This window comes from Anabrus simplex, chromosome 1 (genome assembly GCF_040414725.1).
Source record: "Anabrus simplex isolate iqAnaSimp1 chromosome 1, ASM4041472v1, whole genome shotgun sequence".
Lineage (NCBI taxonomy): Eukaryota > Metazoa > Arthropoda > Insecta > Orthoptera > Tettigoniidae > Anabrus > Anabrus simplex.
Genome location: NC_090265.1, coordinates 706,903,450 through 706,920,163, shown reverse-complemented (window position 1 = coordinate 706,920,163; position 16,714 = coordinate 706,903,450). Strand labels below are relative to the sequence as shown.

The 16,714-nt window shown below is 40.1% G+C and overlaps 1 protein-coding gene across 1 annotated transcript in view; it reads right to left on the bottom strand.

Annotated features, from left to right (window-relative positions):
• The window catches only part of LOC136887200 (transcriptional regulator ATRX-like), a 199,284-nt gene extending 185,998 nt beyond the window's left edge, over positions 1-13,286 (bottom strand). Inside the window, exon 1 of the mRNA XM_068230347.1 lies at positions 13,203-13,286. The gene's annotated coding sequence lies outside the window, so the exon portion shown is untranslated. The remainder of the gene's footprint in view (positions 1-13,202) is intronic.
• Positions 13,287-16,714: the final 3,428 nt, after the last annotated feature.

The window sequence follows — 16,714 nt, the reverse complement described above, 5'->3', positions numbered from 1 at the left end:
TAAACACAAACTGCAAACCAAGCTAGCCGAGAAGAACTCAAGTGATCTCATGATGATATCTTTGAATGGACCATCTTTAAAGGACTTTGATGCAACAAAATGTATTGATCGTTTGTGTTTTGGTGGGAAATCAAACAGGCACATGTAGTGTAATTTTAAAAGATGCTGACCTTGAAGGTGAGTGGTGATTATTTAAGTTAGTATCTCTTAAAATATAAATTTCCATTCTTATATGAACTGATAGACATTTCAAAAACAATACGTAGTTTTATCCTAGTCTAACCTGTGGTTTTCATAATGTACATTTGCAAAAATGTGCTGGCTCCTGATAAAAAGGGGCTGGCTACTGAATTATTTCTATTTTTTCTGCCCTTGCCCATAGACCTACAGAGGATATGCATTTCCATGCTGTGTAATTGGCACTCGTAGCTCTGTCAGCTGGTCAATATTCAACACTATATAAAGCAACAGGACATACCACCATGCGGTATATTTTGGATTTCAGATGTAGTGGCATCCGCCTGTCACCGAGTACGCCTGTGACCTCCCATCTCATCCATGCTGCTTTTATCCTACTTTGCACTTCATCTCCTATCCCATCAGCCTGCAGGCGAGATCCTAGTTACCTGAAGCTTACAATCTTTGTTAAGGTCTATCCAACTTGGATGGAGCTGTTGCCTGGGATTGTTTCCAGGTAATCGGTCTTCTTCTTGTTCAGTCTAAGACCATTTTGTGGGAGACTGCTATTCCAATCTTCAATTTGATGCTGCAACCCTCTTTTGGTGGAATCGGGAATTGCGACCTCATCTGCCTATAAGGGAGTCCAAGGGACACTCCTTTGCACGTCCTATGTGATTGCATCTATGACAAGGACAAGGAGCAATGGGATCAGTGTGGAGCCTTGGTGTACACCGACTTTCGCTGGGAAGCTCTCTGAGATGCCAACAGTGCAACGTACACGACTTGTGGTGTTCACGTATAGTATCTTGATCCAACTGATAAGCAATTCTGGTACACCATGGTCACGAAGTGCATACTAGACCACACTGTGTGGAACACAGTCGAAAGTCTTTTCGAGATCAAGGAAGGCAACATGCAGTGGCTGTTGTTACTCTTAGTGCTTTTCAATGAATATTCTGGCAGCAAAGATTGCATCAGTTGTTCCAGCATCCTTGACAAAGCCGCAGTGGTTTGTACTAATGCTGATAATTTCACGCAGTTGTCGATCAAGGATTCTCTCAAAGATCTTAATTGTGTCTGACAGAAGATGAAATGGACAGTAATTTGCACATTCTGCTAGATCACATTTTTGCTTAAAAATAGGCACAGTGCAATCACTGGGAACAGCCAGAGTCAATTATGGCATTAAAAAGGTGGTCAGCCAGTAGATTGTGGGTTTTTTAATTCCTACAACTTTCAAAAGTCTGCCGGAAGGTCATCTGTGCTTAATCCCACAATATCATAAACTACTTTTTTCGAGGTGTGTATTTATTTTTATAGCAAAATATCAGAGATCGTGCTACATTTCCTGTACATTCTGAGTGAAGAATCATGTCATTGGCAAAAACTGCTTAAACATGGCATAACTCCCAGAATTCAACACAGAGATATCATTACCAACTACTGATCAATAAAAACTCCCTATACAGACCAATCGTCTGACAGGAAAGTGTTGCCTTCAAGAGGCTCTATGCCATGCATCCAGATGTGTTACAGACTAATGAGTTTTGTCACTAGCCAGGATGTGCACAGACCAATAATCAACAATCTACCAGTCTTATTAACCCATATCTGCCCAAATTATTTTTCTGTGAAATATTGCGATATATTTCGTAAGTACTGATGTTTGTAACCTAAATGAAAGGCTTATGATGATTTTAGGTTTCATTAACATTTTCGCGGAGATTTACCGTGTCGACATATGTCGACAGTGAGCATGAACGGGTAGGGCAAAAGACATGCTCAAAAAAGGAACTTTTCTTCGCATTTTAAGCTTATATGAATGTAATAATTAATCAGTTTGAATATTAGTCACATAAGTGTTGAATAAGCAGAAAATATTTTTAAAAAAAACATGATTCAAAACATAAATGAGGAACAGTTTCGTCTCAATTTAGAATGCATACTGTTTCAAAACAAAAGGACAATATTCGTATGTTTATAGTACTCGTTATACACACAATTCCAAATTTTGAGCAAGTATGATCACTCTGAAAATAGCAAAAAAGGAAAACTACGAGTAGAATTTTAAAACAGTTTAGTCTGCGTTTTGAGGTTACACTCTGCTTTTCTTCATCCGGTCTGGTTTCGCGTGAATGAAATGACTCGAAGCAAAGGACGTGGCGGCCAACGTTACATTTTTGCACTGTTTCCTGGCAGCTTTACCACAGTGAGCGCACCGCACTTGCTTCCCTCTTGTTTCGAGGCAGTGGGAAACCCCATCGGAACGCACTTTTGGCAACACGCGTGAAGATACTTTCGTACTCGGTCTTCATGCGTTAGGACGCGTAACGGCACGAGATAGGATATATGTCCTAACGATGTAGCGTGTGAAGCCGAGAAGGTCTAAATTGGGGTCAAACGGTAAAGTTGCCATGCATTGTCCATGGAGACGTTCAGAAGGAACACAATTAGAGGCCAGTACCGTTTCCTGTTTTTGATGCTGATGCGGTAACAAGATACATTTTGATCCAATTGATCGACGCCCCCCCCCCCCCCCCCCCGCATGTGCATATTATGCAGAATTATACATGCTGGCTGAATTACTGTTATGTATTTCATTTCAGGATTACCATTGTACCATTTTCACTTATTTTTGTACACACTAGTTCAGCATCAGCCCGGAGTTGATTACCAGAGAGTCTGTAAATATCTCCACAAGACTCATCAACATCGCTATCCCCGTCACTATGGAAAGCATTTTCAGGTTGTTCTATGTATATATTAGCATCTAGGATGTTTTGTGATTCCTCTAGGATGATTACGATCTGCTCGACGGTCACTTTGAGAAGAATAAATGAAAATTGTATATTAGTACCGCCCAATGTCGACATATGTCGACGTGGAAATGTTTTGCTCTGCTAGATAAAAGCAACTATAAATCAGCCATAAATGAATTCAAAACCTGTTAAAGGCATGTTTCGTTATTACGTTTATCACAACAGTCCGATCTTACTTGCAACGGTAACAATATTATAAGAAAATATTACTCACCGCGACGGAAGCGTCATCCTCTTGAGTGTATACGGAATTATATTTCATACGCAGCCACGATATAAGGCGCGAAAACGAGTGTGATTCTGTTTTCGTGCTGTGCAGTAAGTATCAAACTATGAACTGTAAGCAATGCACCTCAAAAATATTATTCAGGTTTACCGATATAAGATCGACAATATTCAGATATTAACGTCGACAAATGTCGACAGTGGGCACATATGGGTTGATGGGAGATAGTATACCTCAGCCAGTGAATTTTCACAAGTTCTTTTAAAAGTAGCAGGAAAGCAATGGGAAAAACAAGTAAGTTTAAGGAACATGTTGCTCAACATACTCCTTTAAAAAAAAAAAAAAAAAAAAAACCAGGAGCATGTAACAAATGACAGAAAATGGACAAGTTACTGATATCAGAATATTTGTTGTTTAAGTATTACGGACAAGAACTAACAAGAGTGCTGGGTAGCACAACAGTTACTACAGATTTATTGATACTAACAGCCTATCGAGATACAGATAGCTTTCCCTTACCAAAGCTGAAGGTGGCTAGAAACTTGTAGATAGGTTTTTTCATTGATAGCAAAAGGCAAGGACTGGGAAGGAAACAAATGTAGCTTTATTTCAGGTACAACCTGATATGAAAATAGGAAACCATGGAAAACTATCTTCAGGGCTGTCGACAGTGGAATTTGAACCTACCATCTCCTGAACAGAAGCCAACAAACAAATACCAGGCTCAAACCGTACAATCAACTTGCTCAGTAAATCAATTTCTTCAATGACTTGTTTGATGGATATCTGAATGTGATATGCTCCAGGTGTTAGGGTTTAAATTTTATCCTCACCTGTCCCTAAAAAAAATTCATAGGCATGAGATCGCCCATGATCACAATATTAACAGTCACGCACAACTCCAAGAGAAACTTTGATGCAGATCCATCTAACTTTGCGGTGACTCAATGCAGTGGGATGCCATTGTGTTTGAAGTACCAGGAATCAGAAATTTAGAATAAATTATCTGTTGACAGCATTTTCAAATATTTGTCACCAGCATTATTTACATATTTATTTATTGTGTCAGAAATTACAAAGATAAAATAAACAAAAGATATGCAGACATTTTATACACTGGATGTCCAGAAATTGGCCACATCAAGTGCATTTGGTGTCGCTCCTATCAGATCTTTCATGCTGCATGCAGAAGATGGCCATTAGTCTGCACAGCACTGCACTTCCGTGAACTGACTCCACAGAAAAGCCCCACTTCTGCAGGTTGGTCTTACATTTTGAGGAACTAGAACATAATCTGTTAGGGCCTACCATGTTATCCACTTCTATGATCAGGAGGAAACTCTTCCTTTGGAACCATCTGTTCTCTCAAATGTTAACTTTTTCCAAGTCACTTCAAAATCCTTGCTTGCTGTGGGGTTTCCTGTAAGTGTTGTGGTGGTTGACAAGAAAATCTTCCATGATTGTATCCAAGGATGTGCTGGCTGAGGGTGGGCTTCCATAGTCATAGCCTTACTTTTCTCCTATCTAGCAGCAATCCTATGCCAGCATGACAGTGGAACTTACCTATTGGTGTAGGTACGTGTTAAGCAGCCAACAATAATACGGTAGTTCTCGTTAAGTGCTACATCTATGTTTCTGGCATGGCTAGATTTGTTTCATGCCAAGCATGCATGTTCAGCAGTGGAGCAGCACAATGTAAGTGCGCTCGTTCTCGCGGTATACAGACAAGCTCCCCACGTGGTACCCGTCAGTTTCCACACAATATTGTTTCTGGCAATTACTTTCTGTTTCATGTTTAGGCAGTGTTTCTTGTATGTAAATGCACAATCCAGAGTTGGCCCCAGATATTTCGAAGTCAGACAATGTTCAAGAGGAATTCCTTCCTAGTTGATTTGCAGGGTTTTAGCTGCTTGTTTGTTTCTCAGAGGAAAGACACAGGTCTGAGTTTTGGCAAAATTCGACTTCAGGTTATTTGTCATTGTAGTAGATGGTGAACTCTTTCAGGGCTTTAAATAAAGGCAGTTTCACCTTCTCAAAGCAAACAGCTTGAGTAGTGATTGCAAAGTCATCAGCGAAGATAAAACTCTGGGTCCATTTAGGTAGAAGCTGATTATTAGTATAAATATTAAACAATGGTGCTAGCACACTGCCTTGTTGTAACCCATGCTTCTGTGTTCATTTGCTTCTTTTTCCCTGAAAATCCAAAAAGAACCTCTGGTTCTGGAGAAGGTTTTGAATGTTAAATGTAAGATGTAAAGTCTTTGGTGATGTCTTAGACTTTTGTTAAAAGCAGCTGATGACTGACTGTCACCAGTAACGATGATGCACAAAATGAAATAGTTCCCATGGCAAGAAACTGCACCCCTAATTGTAACACTTAGCTGATTGATATGACTTTCAAGTGTAGTAGCAAATTAACACGACTGCATAATTTAAAGGTTACTGTACCACACCAAAATTACCTACAGAATACTGAAGCCCATGAACAGATTCTTCTTTCAATAAACCATATAGGGAGTGTAGTGTAGTGTAGTGAAGGATCAGATATGACGAAACATTTTGGAAAAACGCCACAAAGCTTCTATCCAACATGTATAGGTAGTCCATGTTCCATTGTCCACTACTTCATAAAAACTGATGCAAGTTAGTGATTGGTACAATATAAAATGCCTTACAGGTCAGTAAAAATGACCTATATGATTACCTAGTTGTAGTACCTCTTAAAACAAAAATCACCACCAGCTGTGTATATTATTACAAATAAAACACCATCTTTGACTCTATAAAAACACACACAATTTTATTCAGCCTATTTAGAAGTCTCTGTCCCCTTCACACACCAGGGGGTAGGGCTAGTTGGTATCACCTGACACAACTAAAATCCTTATTGACTGGCTCACCTTAATTTCACTTCTCCGAGTCCAGTCAGCCCCCCCACCAAACACACACACACACACACACACACACACACACACACACACACACACACACACTCCAACTCCGGTGGAATACCGACAGCAATCAACGCTATTACAGCAGTCCCAGTCCAGCTACTCACTCGACACTCCGACACAGCAACTTCTTCTACAGATTCCGGTGAGACACTGGCGAGAGGCAGTATCACTGCCACCCAGTCCAGCCACCAAACTCCAACACTCACCCCAACACACAAACTCCAACTCTGACCGGCTGTTCGCGGGTAGTCTCCTGTTTATAGCTCGGGTGATGAGTAACAGAATATCTGAGATGTGGCTAGAGACGGAACATTCTCGTTGCACCTTCCAGAAATGCACAACGAAACCATACAAAGAGAATATACAGAAAAGCCGGCTATGCCCTCCAGGCTGGCTGGGAGCTCTTTGGTCATCTAACTTACTAGTTCCTTCCAGGAAGTACCGAAAGGGGCTACCACAGGGCTGGCACATAACATTCAGAATCATATTCTAGTCTCCTATCTTCTACATCATCTCAAAGAGCGCATTTAAGTGAGCCTCCATTTTTGTGAGGCCTCTGGTCTCATGGGGCATGCACAGGAAACTCAACGATTTATATGTGTACTCACTGTACACAGATATTCTAAATTCTCCTGGCGGCAGTCGAACCCTGCAGTTTCTGGTCCACTGATTACAATGATGTACTGTATCACACATGGGGTCTATTCCAACTTCTGACACTACTTTTGTTATGAATAAAACAATGTCTGTTTTATCTGTCTGATTTATTTCAGGATGACCCAATAAATGCACACACACAATTTTACTCAGCCAGGAAAGACCGCATTCACTAACTGCTGCCTATTTACAAGTCTATGTCCTCTTCACACAGCAATGAGTACGGCTGACTAGTTGGTATTACCTAGATGGGTATAAAACTTACTAATTGGTTCATCTTACATTTATTTATCCTGAAAGTCGAATCACCCCACACAACAGGTTAGTGCAGAGAGCTAGGTTTGAATACTGGCTAACTGGATGCACAACACATGGCGACTGTTCCTTGGTTCGACTCCAGAGACAGTCCAGCAATTCACAGAGTCTAATACAGTGAGCTAATCAGCACTGACAACCAAACAGAAACAGTTCAACAGTGCTAGCCAGCATTGCAATATTGTGCACAACAATGGCTGTTAAAACTGCTCCACTTCTACTCTCATCACTGTTCCACACACACAGTACTTCAAGTATACCATTCCTTACACGATGATACTCACACTCCGGTGGGACACTGGCAACAGCCAATACCACTGTCGCCCTAGCTCAGCCACCGAACTACAACACTCACCCCAGGACACTGACTAACTCTTGCCGACTGTTCACAGCTAGCCTCTTTTAATAGCTCGGGTGACGAGTACCAAACTATTCGTGATGTGGTTAGAGACAGAACATGCTCTTTGCACCTCTCAAAAACACATGGAGAAATCACACAAAAAAACAGTACACAGAAAGGCCATCTGCGAGCTCCCTGGTCATCTGAATCACTAGTCCCTTCTGGGAAGTATCAAAAGGGGCTACCACAAGGCTGGCACATAATGCTAGTACTTTCCTTCGTATACAGTACTTCCAAGCCAATTTTTCAAATACAGAATTAAGAAAATGAAGTCCTTAGCAGGTAGAGATCCTCTTCTTGAGACAGGGTGCGGCGACCCTGCCCACTCTGAACCAATGTGTAGCAGCTGGTATGGGTCTCAGCTAAAGGTTGCAACTGAAGAACTCAACGGCATCAGCAGCAGAAAGGGTGGGCTTCGGTATGGCGTAGGTGGCAGAGGAGGCAAACCTGTAACATCTCCACTTGGGGAGCAGCTACAGAGGTCTCTGTAGTCCATGTGAGGAGCAGCCTTGGTACCTGCTGTCAATAGGGCCTAGCTCTAAAATGCTTACGACAGTGGCAACCTCAATAGTACTAATAGCCTAAAATGAAGTCTATATACAGATCAAGAAAAAAAGGCTAGGGCATTCCCCTGAAGTGACGCATAGTGTTTTCCTACATGAGGGTGCAATGGAAAATTGGTGACTGGGGAAACGAAGCAAAGAGATTGAGAAAATTATGAGAATGGGGATCATCAATATCTTAACACTGGCTGGAAAAAAAATCAGAAAAAAATAGTAGATTTCAAGGAAAGTAGTGGTTGGGCCCTTCAGGGGAAAAATGGAGAAGAAATGAAGAGAAAGAACTAATAAATGTATTTAAACTGTTTTGGAATGGAGGCAATGAAGCAAAGAATGGAGTGGGAATAATTACAAAAGAAATGAAACACAGTGCAGTGGGGGTAGAATATGGGAATGACAGAAGGGGAACAGAGATTTTACCCAAGTGTATGCATCTCAAACAATAAATCAGAATGAGGACATAGAGGTATTTCTGGGGTAATTGCAAGAACAGGTAAACCAGTGATCATAATGTGAGATTTAAATGCTAAAGTGGGTAACGAAAAAACAAGAGTGGAAGGATTGATCAACTAATATGGATATGGGCAAAGGAACAAAGGGGATAGTCTTGTTGATTTCTGTGAGAGGAATGACTTATTAATTTGAAATGCACAGTTTAAGAATAGCAACTGTCAGAAAATAACAAGATACAATGGCTGGGGTGAAGAGAGAGGGGGAAAAATCATTAACTTACTACTTCCTCATTGAGAAGATGAGATTTTATTTTTTATTTTTTTATTACAATCTGCTTTACGTTGCACCAACACAGATAGGTCTTATGGTGACGAGCAAATAGGAAGTGGTCAGGAGTCGGAAGGAAGTAACCATGGGCTTAATTAAAGTACAGCCGCAGCATTTGACTGGTGTGAAAATGGGAATCCATGGAAAATAATCTTCAAGGCTGCCGACAGTGGGGTTCAAACCCATTATCTCCCCAATGCAAGCTGATAGCTACGGGACCCAAAACCCACAGCCACTTGCTCGGTGAAGATGAGAAGAAAAGAGTTACTGGACGTAACATGTGACCAAGATCACAGAGTGGTAACAGCAAAGACTGAAAAAGAAGGAAGGTTTGGGGAGTAAAGAGATAAGAACAAGCTGAATAAAAGTATGGAACCTGGGAGAAGTGAGTGAGGAGAATTTACAAAGAAATTAGTGGAGCATGTCCCAAAAAGAGAAATGAAGAATGATGAGGAAGAGTGGAAGGATTAGATGGAAAGCTTGGATGAATGACAGAAGTGAAAAAGAGGAGTACATAAGTGGTCCATTTGGGAAATTGTCAGCAGCTGGTCCAGGGACAAACACCTAAAACAGTGAAAACAACAATAGTCATCAAAGAACCAAGTTAGAAAACAATTGAAACTGTGCAATAGAATAGAAATAGAATGCAACAGAATTCAGTTAAGATTTATAGTAGCACTCCTCATTGGACATGAACCTGTAAAGAAGCGCTTAAAATGAGAACAACTTAGAATGCAGACTATGCAGGAAGGAGCAATGAATAAAAAAGTGAGGAAAAGCACCACGGTGTGATGAAGTTAGTACAGAAATGATAAGGGCAGCTGGACAGATGGGGATCTAATGGCTATATTGAGTGCTGAAAGCAGCCTGTAGACAAAAATAGGAGCCACCAGAATGTAATAGAAGTATCATTGTCCCAATATCAAAAAAAAAAGAAGTCACCTTAATAACCCAACTGGTAAATTATATTGAACAAAAGTGTAAGATCAAAGGCGAAGGCACAGCTCAAAAAGGAACAACATGGTTTCAGAGTGTCGGATCAACTGACTTCATTTTTGCAACAGTACGGCTAATAGAGATAAGCTGGCACAGCAAGGGCTTACGACAGGGAAAGGGTATGATAGGAACTTAAGAAGGTAGTATCTACTGTAGAGAGTTCACATTTTTGCCAGTGCGGGATGAAGCAGAGAGTGGGGGAAATACCCTTCTTTCCATACAGGGACTTGCTGCCATTACCATAGCAAACTCCTTACCACTAAGTAGTGCAAAATATAGGCCCACTCATCAGACATTGTCCAAGTGGCTTTCTTGGTGTTAATCAGTTGTACAGGGCCTTTATTTATGCTTGGCAAGGACTTTCTCGCTCGACCTTGGCTGCCAATGACAGGCCGCTACCGCGCATGGTTTCCGGCACTTCTGCAGTTTGATGAAGATGTTGATTCCCATAGGGAACCTAAAATATTTGTCCCGAATGAGTAAATTTATAATACCAATATAATGGTCCGTTGGTATTATAAATTTACTCATTCGGGACAAATATTTTAGGTTCCCTATGGGAATCAACATCTTCATCATTCGATGGCCAGGCAGGCATCTATTTTTGGAAATGAGACATAGCTCTCATAGTGCATTGGCACTGCTGGTGGCTTCAAATAGCCTATGCAGTGGCCTCCACGGTATGCACTAGCCTTGTGTCTTGGGTGGTGTGCTAAGTCCCAACTGACGAGCCTAACTTAGCACACGAGGGCGAAACGCAGGCAACCAAGAATGAGTTAGCTGGAAAATTTATTATGTCCAATAACGGACCATTATATTGGTATTACTTCTGCAGTTGCCGAGAACTGAGCTCCGAGATAGTAGGGTGTTCAATGAAGCTACTGCGTACTGTATGTCGTATTGTATAGTGTTTTATTGTGATTGTGTATAGTGTTGTAATGTATGTGAAATATTCGTTACGTGAACATGTATATATGCACAATACTTACATTAAGTGCAGAAAATCGTGCGTTAGGACAAGACAAAAGTTTCGGGCGAAATTTCCAGGGATACCCATTCCTATCAATCGGACAATAAAACAACTGGCCAAGAGATTCAAACGTACAGGTTCAGTAAACAATAAAAATAGACGTAAAGGTCGTTATCTCCTTACTGAAGCGTGTTTGGTACGAGGGTCATAAGTAAAAATCTGTGGCCCCCTTGTAGACCAGATTTAACAGCATGTGATTTTTATTTGTGGGGAATGTTAAAAAATGTAGTTTAAGGGAACAACCCTCACACACTAAATGAACTTAAAGACAATATAAGAGCTGCAATTGCATCCATCAGTGTTGAAAAACTTGGTAGAGTAACCGAAAACTTCATTAGGAGATGCCGATTATGATTGGCAGCGCATGGGGAACATTTTCAGCATAAACTGTAAAAATGGTGAGTAAAATGCATGATAATGGTTTTGAGCATAATTTTTTTTTTTTGCAAGTTGCTTTACGTCACACTGGCATAATGATTTTGAGCACCGTATTCTGCCCTACACACGCACGCGCGGTAGCCGGCATCTGAACTGTCACTGGGGGGCCAAGGTCGAGCAAGAAAGTCCTTGCCAAGCAAAAATAAAAACCCCGTATCTGTGCCCTTATTAAGTAGTCATTATACTCACTGTTTTGCTCTTTCTTTTCTCTTGTGATTTCCAGAGTACTTTCTTTAAGGTGCACATATTTTTGTGAATCGGCAGCTATATTTTCTGTCTTCATTACGTCCACTGCTCACAAGAAGTGGAAAACAATTTATAGCAAAGATAGGCAAAGAATGACAACTTTATTAAGCAGTGAGATCAGAAAACTACATAAGGTGCTCTAGTTATTGTTAAAACAAATTACCCTGCATGCTGGAGATTACGCTGGTGTATCTGTTCGAAGTATCTCTATTATTCAAAAGGAGGGAATTTCTGCCAGTGAATCTTTACCAAAATCTGAAGAACATCAAGTTCCATTGTGATGATTTTGACAGACAAGTGATAAAAGACTTCTTACTGCCATTCAGGAATACATTAATTGAGCGTCTGAACATTGTTTATTGGCAAGTCGAGTATCTAACGAGCATCAGAACTTCCCGTGAACAAAATAGGAATATTGTTTAGCCTACATGTATGAGAGCTGGGTGGATAATAATCTTACGTTTGGTGAATGTACCAGAGTGAAAGCATTACCAGAATCACAACCAACAGAAGCTCTTTAAATAAATAGATACTCATGAATGTTGCATTCAAAAGTGGCTTTATTGCTGAAGCTAATTTTGAGAAGTGGCTGACAGAGGCATGTGGTTAGGGTCATGCAGCTGTGAACTTGCATTCGGGAGATAGTGGATTCGAATCCCACCATGGCAGCCCTGAAAATGATTTTCTGTGGTTTACCATTTTCACACCATGGGGCTGTGCCTTGATAAAGTAAAAAAAAGGGAGAGAGAGAGTTAAATACGACACCTGCTTACACTCACTATCAGTGCAATATTCAATCGTGTGACTGATGACACAAACTTTATACCAATTCAATAGATTGCAAACATGTGCAGGTGCTGCCGATAAAGGCTGTTCAGGTGCAGTGGTGATTGTTGTTTTAAGAAGTACGACTAGGCTACATAACCATCCTCCCTTAATACTAGGCCTAATTGATTACAAAAAGGAAAAAAAAAAAGTCTAACATTTCAAAGAATGAATTACTCACAGCAATGAACCATGTCCATTTAAAGCCAGGGAAAACATGCACGAAGAACAATTTATTTATTATAATCAGTATCACTCCAGTCCCGTATCTTCAGCAGTCCAAACTGATCACCATGAATCATCCAAATATATAGGCCTAGATTATTTCCCATGCATATGTTCTTAGTGCAAATATTGGGCGTACATAACCTAGGTACCGGTACAAGGTTCACAAACATACCGAAATCATCGAACTCAGAAAATGTGCAGCATTGAAAGTGATCCAAAATTTCAGAATCTCATATCGCTAACAGGTACGGTACGCAATTGTTGTAAGATGGTCCAACGAATGCAATGATATTGAAGTTCCTTTAAAAAAAAAAAATCAGCACACTGATACGCTTCATCAATACACATTTCCGCCTTAATTCGTACAGTTCGTTCATTCGTATTAGCGGTAGGTGCTCCCAGTATCACGAACACACTATTTCAAACATATAGCGCGAAAAATCGAAGGTTACTTCAGCCTTATAACAACATTATTTGTGCTCGACGCATCAAAATGGCCTAATAAAATAGCCTCACAATACAGGATAAACATATCAACAAAACGTTACCTATGTACTACGTGTTTTGAGATGATTACGAAAGACAGCCAAGACAGCATTTTACCATCAAACCAATCATACCCTGTCAAACTTCCGCGTTCCGTCTCCTTGGAGGAATGTTTGCAGGATTGCCAATGGCAACAAGACTTCAATAAATATCATTATGTCAATATCGATTATCAAAACATACATTACTACTTACCTTTAGAAGTTATTTTCAGTTTGGTAAATTCTGACTGGCAATAACATAAGGTCTTCTTCGTCGACAAGAGTTATGACACCTTTGCCAACAATCGTTCTCTATAATATGCGTCACAGCCGTTAAATGAAGCATAGAAAATAAACTAAGGCTGCTGAAATAACAGAATATTGCGATACCAGTATCTTGTTGCCATAGTGACAACTCACAGCGGAGCTAGGCTCATTTATTCATATCTCATAATCATAGAGAGCCGTCTACAACAATAAGCGTGTTGGTATATGTTTGGCAACGTGCAACGAAGCCCAAAGGGAAAGCGCGGGAGGCCAACTGTATAAGATTATGTAGTCTATGTTTTAATAGTAAATTTCGTTTTGGGATTCGTTTAATTTTTCATGGATAAACTCGAATATATATAATAAAGTAAGTGATTGAATAAGCCTACGTAACACCTATTGTCGAAATATTTGAAGGTGCAAACTCATAATTAAACATTTCCTGTATTTGCGGATGCCCAGAAAATCTTATGTTTCCAAGTGTCTTTACTCCTTATAATCCACAATTACGTACGGTAAGTACCGGTAGTATAAACTTCTAACACAATTCAGTTGACAAATGAAGAAATAACATGATTTCTTTCCTCCCGTAAAGAAACCTTGCATTCATTTGGACCACAATATTACAGTTTTGTTAGGGAAATGCAATTGCCGTTATTCCTGAAATCACAAGCAACAATCACCAAACGTTTAAATCAATTGTTGATACAGTGGAATGAAATATAGACATCAAAAAACCCTTCTGATCATTAAGTTATATGCACCAATCAAAAGACCTGCACCTGGCGAGCCGAACATGTCCTCGGACACCCCCGGCACTAAAAGCCATACGTCATTTCATTTCATGTATTAGACGACTTATAAACAGGAAACAATTATTTCAATATTACACACGAACGGTGCGTGACGGAAAAATGTTGACTTCATTTTTTGATTCAGCAAATGGAAATACATAAGAAAAACCTGAAACTATGTATTTTAAAAACGTTGTTGAGTTTGATGGCATTATATGAATATTAAGTAACAATAGTAGGACATATACACATACCGGTACTATAAAGCAGGAACAGGATCCAGGAAGAATTTCCAGGGATCAATAATGAACACGGGGAGTGTATATGTGAGGACTTACATAAGGCATAAGTATTCTGTCAACAGTATGTAGTTGGATAAGAGGATAATGTCCGGATAGAGGTATCTTGAACACAATCTTATAATCGTAAAGCTGTAAACCATACTCCCCGGAAAGCCTTAAGAACCTCCCGCGGCAAATACTATCGTGGTCTGTCAAGAGGCAGGAGAGAGTATTCATTGACTTGCGTGAAAAAAAAAAAAATACAATTCCCGCTTATTCAGTGTATGCAGAAAACGTCGCTTGATGATGATGATGCTTGTTGTTTATAAGGGCCTAACATATAAAGTCATCCGGCCCGTGGTTCCAAGTCGTCTTTAATTGAAACGGCGCATGGCTTTTAGTGCCGGGAGTGTCTGAGAACATATTCGGCTCGCCAGGTGCAGATCTTTCGATTTGACTCCCGTAAGCGATCATCGCGTCGTGATGGAGATGAAATGATAATGAAGACAACACATACACCCCTTCTCCGTGCCAGTGAAATTAACCAATGATGGTTAAAATTCCTGACCCTGCCGGGAATCGAACCCGGGCCGCCTGTAACCGAAGGCCAGCACGCTAAACATTTATCCATGGAGCCGTACATCAATTAATCAACAATCTGAAAGGTGTAGACTGTTTTTTCTGTATATAGATTAGAGCTAGCCATAGCAATGAAACAAAGGTTTGTAAGTAAACATGTTAGAACACCTACAGGTACTACTATTCCAGACAATATCTGCACTCTGTTATTCTTGGTGGTGCAGACATGCTTAGTTCACCCAGAAGGATACGGTCCAGAAGTCAAAAAATGTGACTGGTAGAGCAAAACTTGGCTAATCCGGACTCTGATCAGCCAGATTATGCTTAAACTGAACATAAAAAAGTGCCTTGTGAAAATACAGAAAGCAAAGTTTTTAAAAGTGTCTGGAAGCCAACAGTCACATTTGTCTCACAGTTCCATGACTGATGTTCATCCATTGCAATTTCAATTATGCTGCTGCACCACACACATCTCATTCTCTGATTTGCACAGTACCGGTACGGGTACTACTGTAATGTGTTATCATTATGTCATAGAGGAAGACATTTTCTGCACAGAAACAAATACACGAGGATCTGTTTATTCACAAAAAATTAGCAGCAACAGAAAAATGAATTTTTTTGCAAAGCACAAATTGTTTCTGACATTAGGAAGTAAAAGAGCGAACTGTTAACATCACAGATGAAATGTGGCAAAAGGAATATGTGAAGTGAAGAAAACGAGAAAGCCTGCAGAACAGACTCAAATGTACAAGAGATTTATACAGTCTGAGACAACCCATAGCACACGTCTTTAATTAAAAAGTACTCACATGAGATTTCCCATTTCATATCGGATGGTAAAATTATATTCTGCGAAGTTCGCAGCAAAAAGGTAAGTCAGACTTGTTTTATATTTCCCCCTAACATCAATTTAGCAAAATAAACATGGCATTTTAATAAATGCCTATTAAAATACGTAAAATTGAAGCTGCGTAAAAAATATTTTAGACCAGATATGAGAGCCTATTTTAGACAGAAAAATAACATTTTAGCACCTAAAAATCCGAGGTCTAGTAATCGCAATTGCGTATTTCTGTGGTGGTAGGAAGTGTAGTGTGTTGTCTGAATATGAAACGAAACGTGTTGGAACAAACTCAACTGAAAATGGTTTTCCGTGGTTTCCCATTTTCACACCAGGCAAATGCTGGGGCCGTACCTTAATTAAGGCCACGGCCGCTTACTTCCTACTCCTAGCCCTTTCCTGTCCCATCGTCGCCGTAAGAACTATCTGTGTCGGTGCGACGTAAAACAACTAGCCAAAAACAAACACAAAGACCCAGTCCTTCAGGCAGGAGAATTAATTGGATACGGTTAGACTGGTCCATTCCGCCGGTAATCAAATCCGTGACTTTCTGAACAGAAGGCCTCAACGCTGAACATTCAGCCAAGGATTCGGACAAACGAAACCATTATTGAGATTCATTATTTCTATCTGTTTATGGAGTCTTGGTTGTAGGCAGCTCCACATCGTTTCCTTAAATAAATCAGCCCTCATAGATAACAGGTATATTTACACACAGTCACCACATACAGTTTTAGTACACTTTTGCGTATAAGATACATTGATTAC